The sequence below is a fragment of the Macrobrachium nipponense genome, chromosome 16 (assembly GCF_015104395.2).
Source record: "Macrobrachium nipponense isolate FS-2020 chromosome 16, ASM1510439v2, whole genome shotgun sequence".
Classification (NCBI taxonomy): domain Eukaryota; kingdom Metazoa; phylum Arthropoda; class Malacostraca; order Decapoda; family Palaemonidae; genus Macrobrachium; species Macrobrachium nipponense.
Genome location: NC_087209.1, coordinates 57,012,680 through 57,028,313, shown reverse-complemented (window position 1 = coordinate 57,028,313; position 15,634 = coordinate 57,012,680). Strand labels below are relative to the sequence as shown.

Genomic DNA, 15,634 nt, shown 5'->3' with positions numbered 1-15,634 from the left:
ACCAAGTAATAAAATCCAAAATAAGAAAGAAACAAATAAAGAGAGAAATCAAGAATATCAGGTAAAAGAGAAAAGCAAACCACCAATGAGATATGCAGAGGTGTCAGCAAAAAATTTCAAAGCATCAGCTCCGAAATTCTACTCAAGAGATAATAACTGTATTTATTATGCAAGAGGATATTGCAGAAACGGAGAAAATTGCAGATTCAGACACAAAATGAATAATTATGATGAAGGAAGATCAAATATTATGGAAAAGTTGGATTTTTTAATGTCAGAATTTCTGGAAATGAAAAAAAGAACAACATACCAGAACAGGAAAGAGACATGGGAAAATCCTTATTACTACCAATATTAAATGAAGGAGAAAACACGCAAACCATCATAGTGATGAATGCGCAGGGTTTAGTTACGAGTAACTCAAAAAGAAAAATAGAGTACTTAGAAGAACTAACCCAAAATGAAAAGAAAATAGCTATAATGAATATAAGTGAAACCTGGTATTCCCAAGAGACTGGGAATGATGATCAAATAAAAGGGTTCCAAATTTATAGATCAGATAGAAAAAATAGGAATCAAGGGGGAACCGCAATATATGGGAAAGACAAAAAACAAGGAAAAATATATGAGAAATATAGTAACTCAGAATGTGAACTAATAGCGGTAGAATTTGAATCTGAAAAATTGATGAACATAGTAATATATAGACCTCCTAATACTAAAGAGTTTGACTTAATAATTGAAAAATTGGATGATATATGTAGAAATCACAAGGACTGGACTATTCTCCTATCTGGTGACTTCAACTTTCCTTTCGTAGAATGGAAAGAACGAATAGGAGACTGTGGTTGTACTTATACATATAAAAAAGAGAGTAATAGTAGTGCAGAAGATAAGAGGCAATTTGAAAAGCTATTAGATATGCTACTAGAATACAACATTCAACAAATAAATCACCTGCCAACAAGAAAGGAAAATACTTTAGACCTAGTATTTGTGAACGAGATGAATTATGTTAAAGAAATAATAGTTTATAATGCGAGTATTTCAGATCATAATGTCATAGAATTAACAGTTCATTCCAAAGCAAGTGAAAATAGAGATAAGCAAGAAATGAAAAAGTGGGAAGGATATGGAAAATACAACTTCTACAGTAAAAATATAAAATGGTCAGAAATTAATGAAGAATTAAACAAAGATTGGGATAACATTTTCGTAAGTGATGACATAAGGGTAAATACGGAGATATTATATAAAATATTGGAGAAAATATGGATAAATATATACCGAAGAAGAAAAGTAAACATCATTCATGCATACCAAGAGACAGAAGGATCTTGTTCCAGAAAATCAAAAAGTGGAAAAAAGGTCTTGCAAAAGAAAAAAATGCATGGAAAGTTATAGAACTAAAAAGTAAGATAGAAAATGCAGAACAAAAGATTATACAATCAAAAGAAAATGAAAAACGGGACTTGGAAGAAAAAACCCTATTAAATATCAAGCAAAAACCCCAAACTATTATACTCATATGCGAAGAAGATGAATAAAAGAAGAATAGAAATAGGCCCTCTGAGAATTGAAGGGAGATTAACGAATGAAAAAAAGGAAATTTGCAAACATACTGGCAGAACGATATAAGAGAGAATTCACCCCTAGAATAGATAATGAAGATAATGATATAGAAGTAAGGGAAGAAAATAGTGAATATTTAGCTGACATAGAAATTAATGAAGCTGATATTGTGCAGGCAATTAATGAAATTAAAAATGGAGCTGCTGCAGGGCCGGATGGAGTCCCTGCTATTTTGTTAAAGAAAGTAGTTCATTCTATCGCAAAGCCACTTGCAATATTATTAAGACAAAGTGTAGATACAGGCAAGATTTATGATGAGCACAAATTAGCATATATCACCCCTACTTTCAAAAGTGGATCAAGACTAGAGGCAAGTAATTATAGGTCTGTGAGTCTAACATCACATATTATGAAAGTGTATGAAAGGGTAATGAAGAAAAATATTATGAAACATTTAATAAAAAATAATTTGTTTAATATAGGACAACACGGTTTCGTACCCGGAAAAAGTACACAAACCCAACTGTTAGTCCACCGTGAGAACATATTCAAAAATATGAAAAGCGGAAATGAAACAGATGTGGTTTATCTAGACTTTGCAAAAGCTTTTGACAAAGTAGACCATAATATATTAGCAAAGAAAATTAGAAAACACAATATCGTAGATAAAGTAGGAAGATGGTTAAAAGAATTTTTACACAACAGAAAACAGATAGTTATTGCAAACGATGAGAAATCGGATGAAACCAAGGTAATATCCGGTGTGCCACAAGGTACGGTGCTAGCTGCAATATTGTTTGTTATTGATTGAGAACATAGACAGTAATGTTAAGGATTCGGTAGTGAGTAGTTTCGCTGATGACACAAGAATAAGTAGAGAAATTACTTGTGATGAAGATAGGAACGCTCTACAAAGAGACCTAAACAAAGTATATGATTGGGCAGAGGTAAATAGGATGGTATTTAACTCTGATAAATTTGAATCAATAAATTATGGAGACAGAGAAGGAAAGCTATATGCATATAGGGGACATAATAATGAGACAATCACAAATAAGGAAGCAGTTAAAGACCTTGGTGTGATGATGAATAGGAACATGTTATGCAATGATCAAATAGCCATTCTGTTGGCAAAATGTAAAGCAAAAATGGGAATGTTGTTACGGCACTTCAAAACAAGAAAAGCTAAACACATGATTATGCTTTATAAAACATATGTTCGTAGTCCACTTGAATATTGCAATATGATATGGTACCCACACTATCAAAAGGATATTGCACAAATAGAGAGTGTACAAAGGTCCTTTACAGCTAGAATAGAAGAAGTTAAGGACCTAGACTACTGGGAAAGACTACAATCCTTAAAATTATATAGTCTAGAAAGGAGAAGAGAACGCTACATGATAATTCAGGCATGGAAACAGATAGAAGGAATAACAGAAAATATCATGGAACTAAAAATATCAGAAAGAGCAAGCAGAGGTAGATTAATAGTGCCCAAAACTATACCAGGAAAAATAAGGAAAGCACACAGAACATTAATCCACTACGCACCAGCATCGATAATGCAGCGTCTATTCAATGCGTTGCCAGCTCATCTGAGGAATATATCAGGAGTGAGCGTAGATGTGTTTAAGAATAAGCTCGACAAATATCTAAACTGCATCCCAGACCATCCAAGATTGGAAGATGCAAAATATACCGGAAGATGTACTAGCAACTCTCTGGTAGACATTAGAGGCGCCTCACACTGAGGGACCTGGGGCAACCCGAACGAACTGTAAGGTCTGTAAGGTAAGGTCTCTCTCAATTCCAGTATGATGCATCTCTGGACCCAAGCATCGAATCGTTTTTACCTAAACTCTACCCGACTGTTGCGGGTCGCAGCTAGGGCTGGGAGATAGATAGATAGATAGATAGATAGATAGATAGATAGATAGAGAGAGGGTTCCGTACACCATCGAAACGGGAGGTACCTCGACGAGGTATGAAACCTCACAAGCTGAGAAATGTCCGGGTGGCTCTCGAGGTCTGATTTCCGTACTCATTAGGGCGAATTCGACCCTCTAGATGGCACCCCCGAAATATACAACTGAAAGGGCCCAGCTCTGGTTGCGTTGGGGGAATTGTGTTATCGATGAATAGCCAGAGGGTTCTTCTCCCTCTCTCTCTCTCTCTCTCTCTCTCTCTCTCTCTCTCTCTCTCTCTCTCTCTCTCTCTCTCTCTCCTCCTTTTTCTTCTTGTTGAGGTGCACTCTGTAGCATTTTTCAGCTCACATTGAGGAACTAGCGTTCGATCCCCAAACTAGGACAATAGAGAGAGAAGGATGCAGCTCCCACCCCTCCTCTCCGGGGTCCCCACCCCTTCACCTCTCTCTCTCTCTCTCTCTCTCTCTCTCTCTCTCTCTCTCTCTCTCTCTCTCTCTCTCTGCATGGAAACTGGGTTAAATTGGTATTACAAAACGCTAAGCCATTTACTCTTAAGTATGTTTCTGTCATCTCCCAGTCTTCCCATACAACATCTAGTAGTCGTAGTAGTAGACGGAATTTGCCACTGAAACGGCTCCCTTGAATGAGCAATGCTGTGTGGGGTAGGGGGTCGAGAGTGTATACCCTTTGCAACGGCACATCTTACCTCCATCATCCCAACAGTGTCACTGAAGTCCCCTAGGAGATCGTCTGCGGTATATACCTTAAAAAGAGAAGTGTGTGCGTGTGTGTAGTAGTAGTAGTAGCAGCAGCTGTGTCCGAAGGTATGTATAGCCTTTGCAACGGCACATCCCAGTTCCATCAGCTCGAAACTTTCCCCTCTCTCGTCTTCCGCATCTTGGGATGGATCTGGAAGATGATTACTCTCGAGATTTACTTCTCCCTAAAGTTTCTTTGGGCTCAGAATGGAGGAAAAGGGAATGGGAGAGAGAGGAAGAATATTATCCTTGGTAAATGTCGGGATATGAGAGTTACCAGGAGTTACATGGATTAGGATGTCTCAAAGACTTGTTAGTCCATCCTAAGAGGAGACATCGTGTGCTCACTTATCTCTAGGAGCAAGTTTTACTGTGCATTCACAGTGTCCTCCTAATGATTTTGTCTAGCTTTCTTTTAAACTCTTCCACACTGTTGCTGTTTATTCCATGTGTCACATATCTTGTATGTAAAGAAGTGGTAATGTAATGACAGTTAGATTTGGAAAAGGGATTGGAAGAGGAAGAGAGAGAGAGAGAGAGAGAGAGTGAGAGAGAGCGCAACTTTGCTTTATGGAAAATATGGGGAATCTGAGAGAGAAATAGAATTTGTAATGTAATGAAAGTTAGATTCAAAGTTCGTGTATGTTGAAGAAATAGCATTTATTAAAAAAGGTTCAAAAGTTAGGTCCCAAATCATTCTTTGGTGTTATTACATATTACTGTACTAATCACTAAGGATAATAATTGCCAGCAATGAAATTTATTTGTTTAAACCATTATTTGATTTTGTATTTATGATGTTTTACCGAAGCCTACAACAATGACAATAACGTCAGTTTATAACATTAAGTTGTGAAATCCATATTTGTAAACAATCATCCAAAGTTGTTCTTGTAAAACCGTAGTGAGGAAAGCCTTGACAATACTGAATATCTCCAGAGATATATTAGTCTAATTCACTATACTGTTTATCAGAAGAAAAATACATTTTTATCTAACCGTTTCAGATCACCCTGTGATAATGTCACCATCCTTGAGTCATTTCCGGTTTCACCATTTCTCCGAAAACATTTTTTCAGGGGGGGAGGGGAGGTAATAATTTCACAATCATATTCAGATTTCGGTTTTTAGGTTATATTCACAAACGCCTTATTCTTGCCTTAGTTTGTGACCGTAAAACACTGCCACGCCCCCTTCGATGTCAGAGTAGATCACGTCCGTTCTAAATATAAGTATAATCAGATTTGGACTTAGATTTACTTCTAAATATAAGTCTAATCAGATTTAAACTTCGATGTACTTATAAATTTAAGTCTGATTAGATTGAGACTTAGATTTACTTGTGAATCTAAGCCTAATCAGAATTAGACTTATATTTACATCCAAATCTAAGTCTAATCAGATTTAGACTTAGATGTACTTCTAAATCTAAGGCTAATCAGGTTTAGACTTAGATTTACTCCCAAATTTTAGACTCAAACAACGTCTACGGAGGGACATCACATCCTCACAGTAGTCGTATCCTCACCTAATCTATTAATTAATATCTGTCGCTGCAACGCCACCTGACGTGAATCGATAGAAATAAACCTCGAAACTTCATATCGTTTGCTTACAGTCTGCCTTCACCTCCAAGAAATAACAAGTAAAAAATGCACAGAAATTTCTTCGGCGCAATCGAGGTTTCTGTACAGCGTATAATCAAGGCCACAGAAAAGATATCTATATTCCGGTGGTCTCGGTATAATGCTGTAAGAGACGCTGTCATATACAGATGCCAGACGCACGATTATAACTCACTTTAACCTTGAATAAAATGAAAACTACTGAGGCTAGAGGGTTGAAAATTGGTATGTTTGATGACTGGAGGGCGGATGATCAACATAGCAATTTGCAACCCTCTAGACCCAGCGGTTTTTTTTAGATCCGAGGGCGGACAGAAAAAGTGCGGACGGACAAGAAAAAAAAAGTTAAAGCAGGAGACCATCTTACGCAAAAAAGACAAACTAAACTATAACTATACCTGACAAATGAAATAGGACCCGCCTGCTGGGCCGAATATAGGGACCAACAGAGGACGACCAAAAGTTAAAACCTGGAGCCTGATGATGATGATGTTATTTCCAAGAAGGTCTTCTTCATCTTCTTCTTCTTGAGACTTTCAGCCATTTCCGAAGCTCCAACTTTGGGTATTGTCGCTTGACCATTTTCTATCCTCTCTGTAGATGTTTTGTGCATTTTTGGTTCTTTCTTGGTTATTAAAAGTTATTTTATTTGTTATTTTATTTTGTGTGTGTGGAAGATTAATAAGATAACTCCGTGCTTAGATAGTTTGCACATTTTTCTTCTTTCTCGATTTATTTAAAAAAATAGTTTTGCGATTTTCTTATCATTTGTGTACGCGAACATGTATGATTTATGATTTAGATTCATGCAGAGTGAAAGATTGATAAGGTAGAGGCAACGTCGGCTAAAAAGTGAGTAAATGTGTAAAAACAAATTTCATATTTATAATTAAGGAAACTGTGAGAAACGAAATCATGAAATCAGATGGTTGCTTCTCCAAGTTTTCCTTCTGGAACCTTGGGCGAAGTCAGGTTCAGTAAGAACCCTTCTGAAATCAAATTTATTTAGAACCTTTGTCGATCAGATTCGGTTAGAACCTTTTTTCGAAATCAGGTTCAGTTAGAACCTTTGCCCGAAATCGGGTTCAGTTAGAACCTTTTGTCGAAATCACACTCAGTCAACACCTTTGTCGAAATCAGCCTCAGTCAGCACCTTTTATCGAAATCAGGCTCTATTAGAACCTTTTTTATCGAAATCAGGTTTCAGTTAGAACCTTTGTCGGAATCAGGTTCATTTAGAACCATTGTGGAAATCAGGTTAAGTCAGCACCTTTGTCGAAATCAGGCTCAGTTAGAACCTTTTGTTGAAATCAGCTTCAGTCAGCACCTTTTGTCGAAATCATGCTGTATTAGAACCTTTAATCGAAATCAGGTTTCAGTTAGAACCTTTGTCGGAATCAGTTTCATTTAGAACCATTGTCGAAATCAGGTTAAGTCAGCACCTTTGTTGAAATCAGGCTCAGTTACCAGCTTTCGCCTAAAATCAATTATATTTAACACATTCGCCCGAAAGTGCTAACATAGTTAACATAGCTATGTTAAGCCCGAAATCAGGTTCAATCAACACCTTTGCCGAAATCAGGTGTTAACTCCTTTACCGATATAAAGTCGAATTCACACTTTCGCTGAAATGAAGTTCAGTTAACACCTTTGCCGAAATCAAATGGGATACTGTCCTATACTTTTTATTGCCACGCCCCCTTTAGCAGACCATTGGGAAACTAACGTTGTTAGTTCATGGAAATTGCTGACGGGCCCCCTGGGGGGGACGCGCCCCCCACCAGGTTGAGGACCAATGCTATACTAAGAATAAGAAATTGACGGGAGATCACAGAATCTTCGGAATCAAATGAATTTGTCACGAATATTGGGGATTTTCAAGCTCGAATTATAAGTCATTCAGTGAATGACGTAACTGGAGGCGAGGTGGGGGGTTGTCCTAGAATCCCACGGCCTCGAGGAAGAAGAAGAAGAAGAAGAAGAGGAGGAAGAGGAAGAAGAAGAAGGAGAGGAAGAAGAAGAAGAGTCCCCGTGAGAAAACTGGGGCTAGAGCACATGATGATGAATCGTGTTTTTCCTGCCTTTTCGATGTTGGGTGGTCAGGTCGTAACTAAGGATTATGAGCGCAAAGGACTGGATTCCTCTGCTGCTCTTTTGTTTGGGGGAGTTTTACTCTGCACTCACACACACACACACACACACACAGACACAACACACACGCATACACTGTTTATAAAATCACACAATCATAATAAATTATTTTTGCAGACTTTCTTTGCCCACCGGGAGATTTCATTTCTAGGCATTCACGAAGAAGCACCATCAAAGTCCATTAATATCTAGTAGACTCATTTTGAAGAAATATGATAATTACAAAAACAAGTCCTATTCCTGTATCAGTCTTATTCAGGACTTGAAGCACCTCTATTCTCGTATCAGTCTTATCCAGGACTTGAAGCAGTCCTATTCCCGTATCAGTCTTATCCAGGACTTGGAGCACCTCTATTCCTGTATCAGTCTTATTCAGGACTTGAAGCAGTCCTATTCCCGTATCAGTCTTATTCAGGACTTGAAGCACCTCTATTCCTGTATCAGTCTTATCCAGGACTCGAAAAAGCACTTCTATTCCCGTATCAGTCTTGTCCAGGACTTGAAGCAGTTCTGTTAATACCATCCTGTCCTGATAGGATCAAATCCTAGTTTATCACATTTCAAAGTTATCAGGTTCAAAAGTTCGAAATTTGGATCATATGGTTTTCAAGTTCGATTTTTGAGTTATTAGGTTCTAAATTTCGAATTTTTTATAATATGTTTTTAAGTTCGAAATTTAAATCATTGGGTTTTGAAGTTCGAATGTTAATATTACAGGGACTTCAATTTCGAATCTTATATTATCGGTTTTTTAAACCTCGAGTTTTAAAATATCACATCTTAAATTTCGATTTTTGATTGATCGAATTGTAAAGCATGAATTTTAAATTCCGTGTTTTACCGTTTGATTGTTAAAATATCGATTTTTAATCTTATAAATTTCAATTCTAATTTACCAACAAACAGACGAACGAAAAATTATTCTCTCCAGTTAATAAGATTAAAAATATTATGAGATCTGAAGAAACTATTAATCATAAAAATTTACTTAGTATAACTTTTCGACTTTGTAGGATAACGAGAGTTCATAGCTCCACACTAGGCTTCTGACCATACCACCATGCTGGCATAAGGCCAACATGATCTTCGACTTTGTAGGATAACGAGAGTTCAGAGGTCCACACTAGGCTTCTGACCATACCACCATGCTGGCATAAGGCCAACATGATCTTCGACTTTGTAGGATAACAGGGTTCAGAGGTCCACACTAGGCTTCTGACCAAACCATATGCTGGCATAAGGCCAACATGATCTAAGCAAGTAACCAAAAAAAACAAAAGTAGGATTAATAAAAAGATTTTTCGCTTAATCGGGGAGTAAGCCTACACACTAGTTTATTGTTGTTTTGTTGTTGGGGGATAGGAAAGGTCTATGGAAAAGCTCAAAAGTGTCTGAAAAGGTGTTTCGTGTTGAGTTGAAGATACAGGAATTTTAGGATAGGATATTTATGATTTATTTATTATAATGAAAATGTAAAAAATAAATGATCAGCATGTTGAACATTACAGAAGAATTATTTTTTAATAGAATATAGCGTATGTATTTTCATTTTCGTTGGTGAAACCGTTATCTATTTGACTGCAGATTTTATCATGTTTTGATTTACGTTAATTTAGGAATAATAATGTTCACAACTTATGCGTGAGGGGAAAAACATGCACGCGTCCCGAGTAAGCTGGAGGTCGAAATACGCTTTGAATGTTTTGTTTTAATTGCCATTTGCCCTGGATTAAAAGTTTATTTGGAAATAAAAAATTTTCATTTCCAAAGAGCATTATATCTATTAAACAAAAGTTGCCAGTTATTTTAATTATTCTTGATTATTAAACCCGATTTTTTCTACGGAAGGGAAATTATCAAAACTTCGATGATCAAAATAGAAGTTATTTAAGAAAAAGGTGTCCAAGATGTAATCTTTATCTTATGCATAATAATTATTACGATTTGTTCATATTTAAATATGTCCATTATTTTTTCATTCCAAAGAAAATCATAACAGATATTTTTTGGAAAAATCGAATTAAAGATAATAATAATTAACTAGATAATAAATATGCTCAAAATATGTTAAATTGCGATGTTAAGAAAATTAAGACGCTGAAAAAAAAATATGTTAAAATGAGATTAAAGATGAAGATTGAAAACGTTCGTAGATATTAGAAAATAAAAATGACAGAAAAGGAAAATGTTGATGTGAAAATGATAGGAAACGAAAATGTTAAAAAGGAGAAATGTTGAAAAATGAAAATGTTAGAAAAAGGAAATGTTAAAAAACTAAAATAAAGAATGAAATGTTAAAAAATTTAAATATTAAAATAACTTGAAATATGAAAAAGTAAAATGTCAGAAAATAAAAATTTCCAAGTATGAAAATAATGGAATACTGAAATGTTACAAAGCGGTAATGTTAGAAAATAAAAATGTTGAAAAATGAAAATTTAAAAAATGGAGAATGTTAAAATATATTAAATAAAAATAATAGAATACTGAAATATTACAAAGCGGCAATGTTCAGAAAATAAAAATGTTGAAAAATGGAAATATAAAATAATGGAGAATGTTAAAATATATTAACGTTCAAAAATGAATCCGCGAAAATATGCGCTGAACTGAATCTTTCGCGGTCTGAGGGATAAACACTTATTTACATTTGGGCGTCCTTGGCAATCTTTTTAGCCTGGTGCATTTTCTTTAAGATGACAGTCTTTGGAACTATAGTTTGTTTCTTTAGTGTATTTTCATAATTTATATACATATAAATGGTGTATGTGTCTGTGAATATATATATATATATATAATATATATATATATATATATATATATATATATATATATATATATATATATTATATATATATATATATATATATGTATTATATATATATATACATATATATATATCATATCTATATATATATATATATATATATGTATATATATATATAATATATATATATATATATTATATATATATATATATATATATATATATATATATATATATATATTCACAAATATATACCGCCGTCAATTCATAAATAACTGTAGATATAACACATCTCCGAACTCTACGGAATTTCCACGCCACTTTTCAACTCCAGTACCCTCAAAAATAGTTCTCAACTCTCCTCAGTTACCGTTGGAAATATAATAACTTCACGAAGTTTTCCCGCTAAAGTTAACCCTAGATTGTATTCTCGCTCGTGTGATGTTCAGTTTTCAGAACTTTGTTCCCTGGGAGAGTTATTTGTTCAGTTTGAAAACCACCGCGAAATTGCATACATTTGCCTGAGATGTTTTCAATTTTAGCCAGTTATTGTGTTTGAACAGAGAGCAGCCGTTTCACAAAAGCTGCCATTTTGGCTTTCTTTGTCATCACGCTGAATTGCTAGTCGCCTGCAAATGTAAACCAAACAATCAGCGCGTAAATAAAAGCCGGAAACGTACTGAAGACAATATATGTATATATATATTTATATATATATATATATATATATATATATAATAAATTTTCAAAAACTACACAATTCTGATATGAAATAATTTTCTTTATCCAGTAATTCTCATTGTTCCTGTATAATGACTACACAAGAAAAGGGCAGCTTACTCTGTATATTTAGAAATACTCGTAAAACAATAAATAGATAAATAAATAAATAAACCCTCCCAGAGTAACTTCTAAATGGACAACTCAACTTTTCGTTAATTCTTGTACGAAGGTAAAATCTCTCTCGTATACTATACGTGAAAACGAATATGGAGGAGGAAGAAGAAGAAGAAAGAGATGCGAATGTTTATTTACGCGTCGCTCGACAAACGCATCCAGTAGAAGACGCCGCCTTCCAGCGCCCCGAATAGATGACGCCTTTGTTTACGTTTGTGTTTCGGGGCAGCGTATAACAAATAGCGAGCATCCTCTCGTCGAAATTGCAAACCCAAATTAGTGTGTGGTCATTGGAAACTGCTCCGCGCCGCGAGACTGCCCATTTAATTAATTTATAATCTGTTTATCAATGCGTTGATTTATTTTTTGCTTTCTGATAACCGGTATCTCTTCTTTCTGTGTTTTCCGTTGCCTTCTTTTACGTCTTTCGAACGAACGCCTCATATTCTTCGGAAGATTGAATTTCAAGTCGATGGCCCCTGTGGTGGGCTTGTTCCGTATGAATTGGGTTCACATTATAATAATAATAATAATAATAATAATAATAATAATAATAATAATAATAATAATAATAATAATAATAATAATCAAAATGCCATCTGTTGCTTCTTTCAAATGAATTCAACATATCTTTTGAAGGCTGAATTTTGAAGTCAGTGGCCCCTGTGGTGGGGTTGTTCCGTTAAACAGGGTTCACTTTCTGAATAATAATAATAATAATAATAATAATAATAATAATAATAATAATAATAATAATAATAATAATAATAATAATAATAATAATAATAATAATAATAATAATAACCTTTGGAAGCTTGAATTTCAATTCAGTAACCGCTGTGGCGGGCTTGTTCCGTATGAATAGTGTTCATCTTCTGTATAATAATAATAATAATAATAATAATAATAATAATAATAATAATAATAATAATAATAATAATAATAATAATAATAATAATAAGGCCTCCTTTCTAATAATAATAATAATAATAATAATAATAATAATAATAATAATAATAATAATAATAATAATAATAATAAATAATAATAATAATTAATGTATATCTTTTTTCTTGACTAAATTCAAGGACTTAGCTTTACCAACGAACTGTCTTTCATTAAAAGACAGTCTTTTAGACATGTTTTTGTCACAATGAAATATTTCCTTAGGCAAACGCGAGAGTTCTAAGAAGGACGTGCAACGGGAAAAGTAACAGAAGGTAACAGGGAATACAGAAAGGAGAGAGAGAGAGAGAGAGAGAGAGAGAGGAGGAGGACGAGAGAGAGAGAGAGAGAGAGAGAGAGAGTGAGAGGAAGGTCAGAATCGATGTTTCGGAATCTAGATGGTCACCTGTTGCTCTACCTACCTGTTACATTAGGTCTTCTATATCAGGAGGACATTTCCCCACTACTTATTGCATTTTCAGGCGTCTGCGTATATATACATGTATATGAATATATAATATGGCTGCAGGCTTTGTAGTATCAAGCGTTTCCAAAGTGTGAAGAAATCGAGACACCAAATCACGAATTGTGGTTAATAAATACTACACATGTATGTGGTAAAACGTCACCAGTACATTCTACATATATATATATATATATATATATATATATATATATATATATATATATATATAAAAGTTTAAGAAATACCTCCAATTTCTTACCTTGGTTCAGCGTAGAGTAGAGAAAGCACAATTTCCTTATTCTTCTTCTTCTTCTTCTTCCAGAAACTGGAATCCCGAAGACGTTCTCAAAAGAACAGATAAAGAATACTGGATATTTTGGATTATTTCTATTCCTCCGACGACGCCAGATTCTTATCATTCGTGGAAGTCAGCTTCGAGAAAAAAAACGAACGACAATCCGCGTCGGTTTCAACACTTAAAACTTGGAAAGACCCCGTTTATAAATAGATAATATATTCGAGTATATTACTTTCCACGGTGATGACGCAATGCCTTGAACTTCCAAAAAAAACCACGTTTTTATTTGTGTATATATTTATTATTAGTTTTTTTTTTTAAACTGGGTCAAGTCAGGGTCGTACCTGTCACGAACAGGTCAGCGTCATAGTGCCACTTCATAGTTCCCCACAGGTCGCATCACACAAAGTCCAGATAAAAAAATAGATAAAGAATGGGGAAAAGAGATAAAGATAGATAGAAAGAGAGAAAAAGAGATAGTGGGAGAGGGACAGAGAAGATATCAGTTTAACTCGTCAATTATGAAAGAATTGGCGGTAATAACACCTTGAGAAGGAGGAGGAGGAGGAGGAGGAGGAGGAGGACGGTCAGCAGGGGCCCAAGACTTCGGTTCCCGAAAGCAGCATTCGAATCACGGGAGGAGAAGAAGAAGGGGAAGAAGAGGAAGACGAAACAGAGGCATATTGGAGAGTAGAAGACACACTCCCCCCCTTTTGCTTCCTTCCTTGCTTTCTGGCTTCCTAATGGGACGCGTCTATGTCTGACGGAGGTCCTCCTTCACTGGGAACCGCGAAAAACCTTTCTTCGGTTCCTGTCTTTCGTGCTCGCTTCCTTAGTTCCTTGCCTTTGCTTTTGCTTCCTACGGACGCGTCTGTGTCTGAGGGACGTCCTCCTGCTGCTGCTGCAACGACACAGTAGTATGGTATAGTCCCCCTTTTCGTATCGCCAGATTCTCTCGCTCTCTTTGTGAGTGTCACCTACCCCTGCGAGGTAGTAGCGGTTTCTTCAGGAGGACGATGGCACCACGAGATGAGGAGGAGCACGTGCAATCTGCTTGCCCGTAGGTGCAATACTGAGGCTGCTGCTGGCACTGCTGGCTGTTGCTGCTGCTGCTGCTGCTGCTGCTGCTGCTGCTGCTGCTGCTGCTGCTGCTGCTGCCGCTACCACAGCCCAGAGCTGCCTCTCTATCTCTCGCTCGCCAGGCAGGGCCAGGCCTGCCTGCCGCACGTTGACCGACACGAAATCCTGGACGCAACATCCCCCCCCTCCCCGCCCGCCCCGCCCCCCCAAACAAACGTCATTTGGGACAATATCCCGTCGTAGGACACGACGCGGCGTAGTGCGAGTAGGCGCTCCGAGGGGGGGACGGGGAGGGAGAAGAAGAAGAAGAAGAAGGAAAGAGGGGAATATACGTCAGTCAGGTCGCAATGACGAGGGGAGGAAAGGAGAGTGGATGACGGAATAATCGAGAGACGAAGGACAATAAAAGGAAGAGATTCAAAGAGAAAAACGCCTCAAGTTCGTTTGCGTTTTATAATAAATAAATAGATAAAGAAATATATGAATAGATAAAAACAGAAAAAGATGGAATCAATGGAAGACATAAAAACGTAAAAGATTGTCAGCAGTATGATTAATATCACCAGACTTACCCACACAATAAATAAATGAATAAATAAATAAATAGATAAATAAATAAATAAAACAAATAAATAAAATAAAAAAAGATGGGTGTTCATCTGTCATTCATCTGGCGTATTTTGCATAGGTTTGAATATTACTACGTCGCTTTTTGTTTCATCTATATTTCTACTTTGTATTATATATCTATTTTCATTTCCCAATGTATACATGGATAGATAGATAGATAGATAGCTAGACAGAGTATTTTGTACAGATTTGAATATTGCTAAGTCGCTTTTCATTTCAATTATATTTATACTTTGTATAATATATCTATTTTCACGACCCAATGTATATATATATATATATATATATATATATATATATATATGTATATATATATATGATAGATAGATAGATAGATAGATAGATAGATAGATAGATAGATAGATAGATGGATGCTCTATCATTTCGCAAAGTTCCTTCTTTCAATCAATTATCATAGGGATGCTTTGCGGTTACAAGGATGGTCTATAAATAATAATAATAATAATAATAATAATAATAATAATAATAATAAACAACTCTCTCTCTACCTCTCTCT

The 15,634-nt window shown here is 35.5% G+C and overlaps 1 protein-coding gene across 1 annotated transcript in view; it reads right to left on the bottom strand.

The window, feature by feature from the left end:
- Positions 1-14,557, bottom strand: part of LOC135195725 (soluble guanylate cyclase 88E-like) — a 215,478-nt gene extending 200,921 nt beyond the window's left edge. The window contains exon 1 of the mRNA XM_064222146.1: positions 13,369-14,557. The gene's annotated coding sequence lies outside the window, so the exon portion shown is untranslated. The remainder of the gene's footprint in view (positions 1-13,368) is intronic.
- Positions 14,558-15,634: the final 1,077 nt, after the last annotated feature.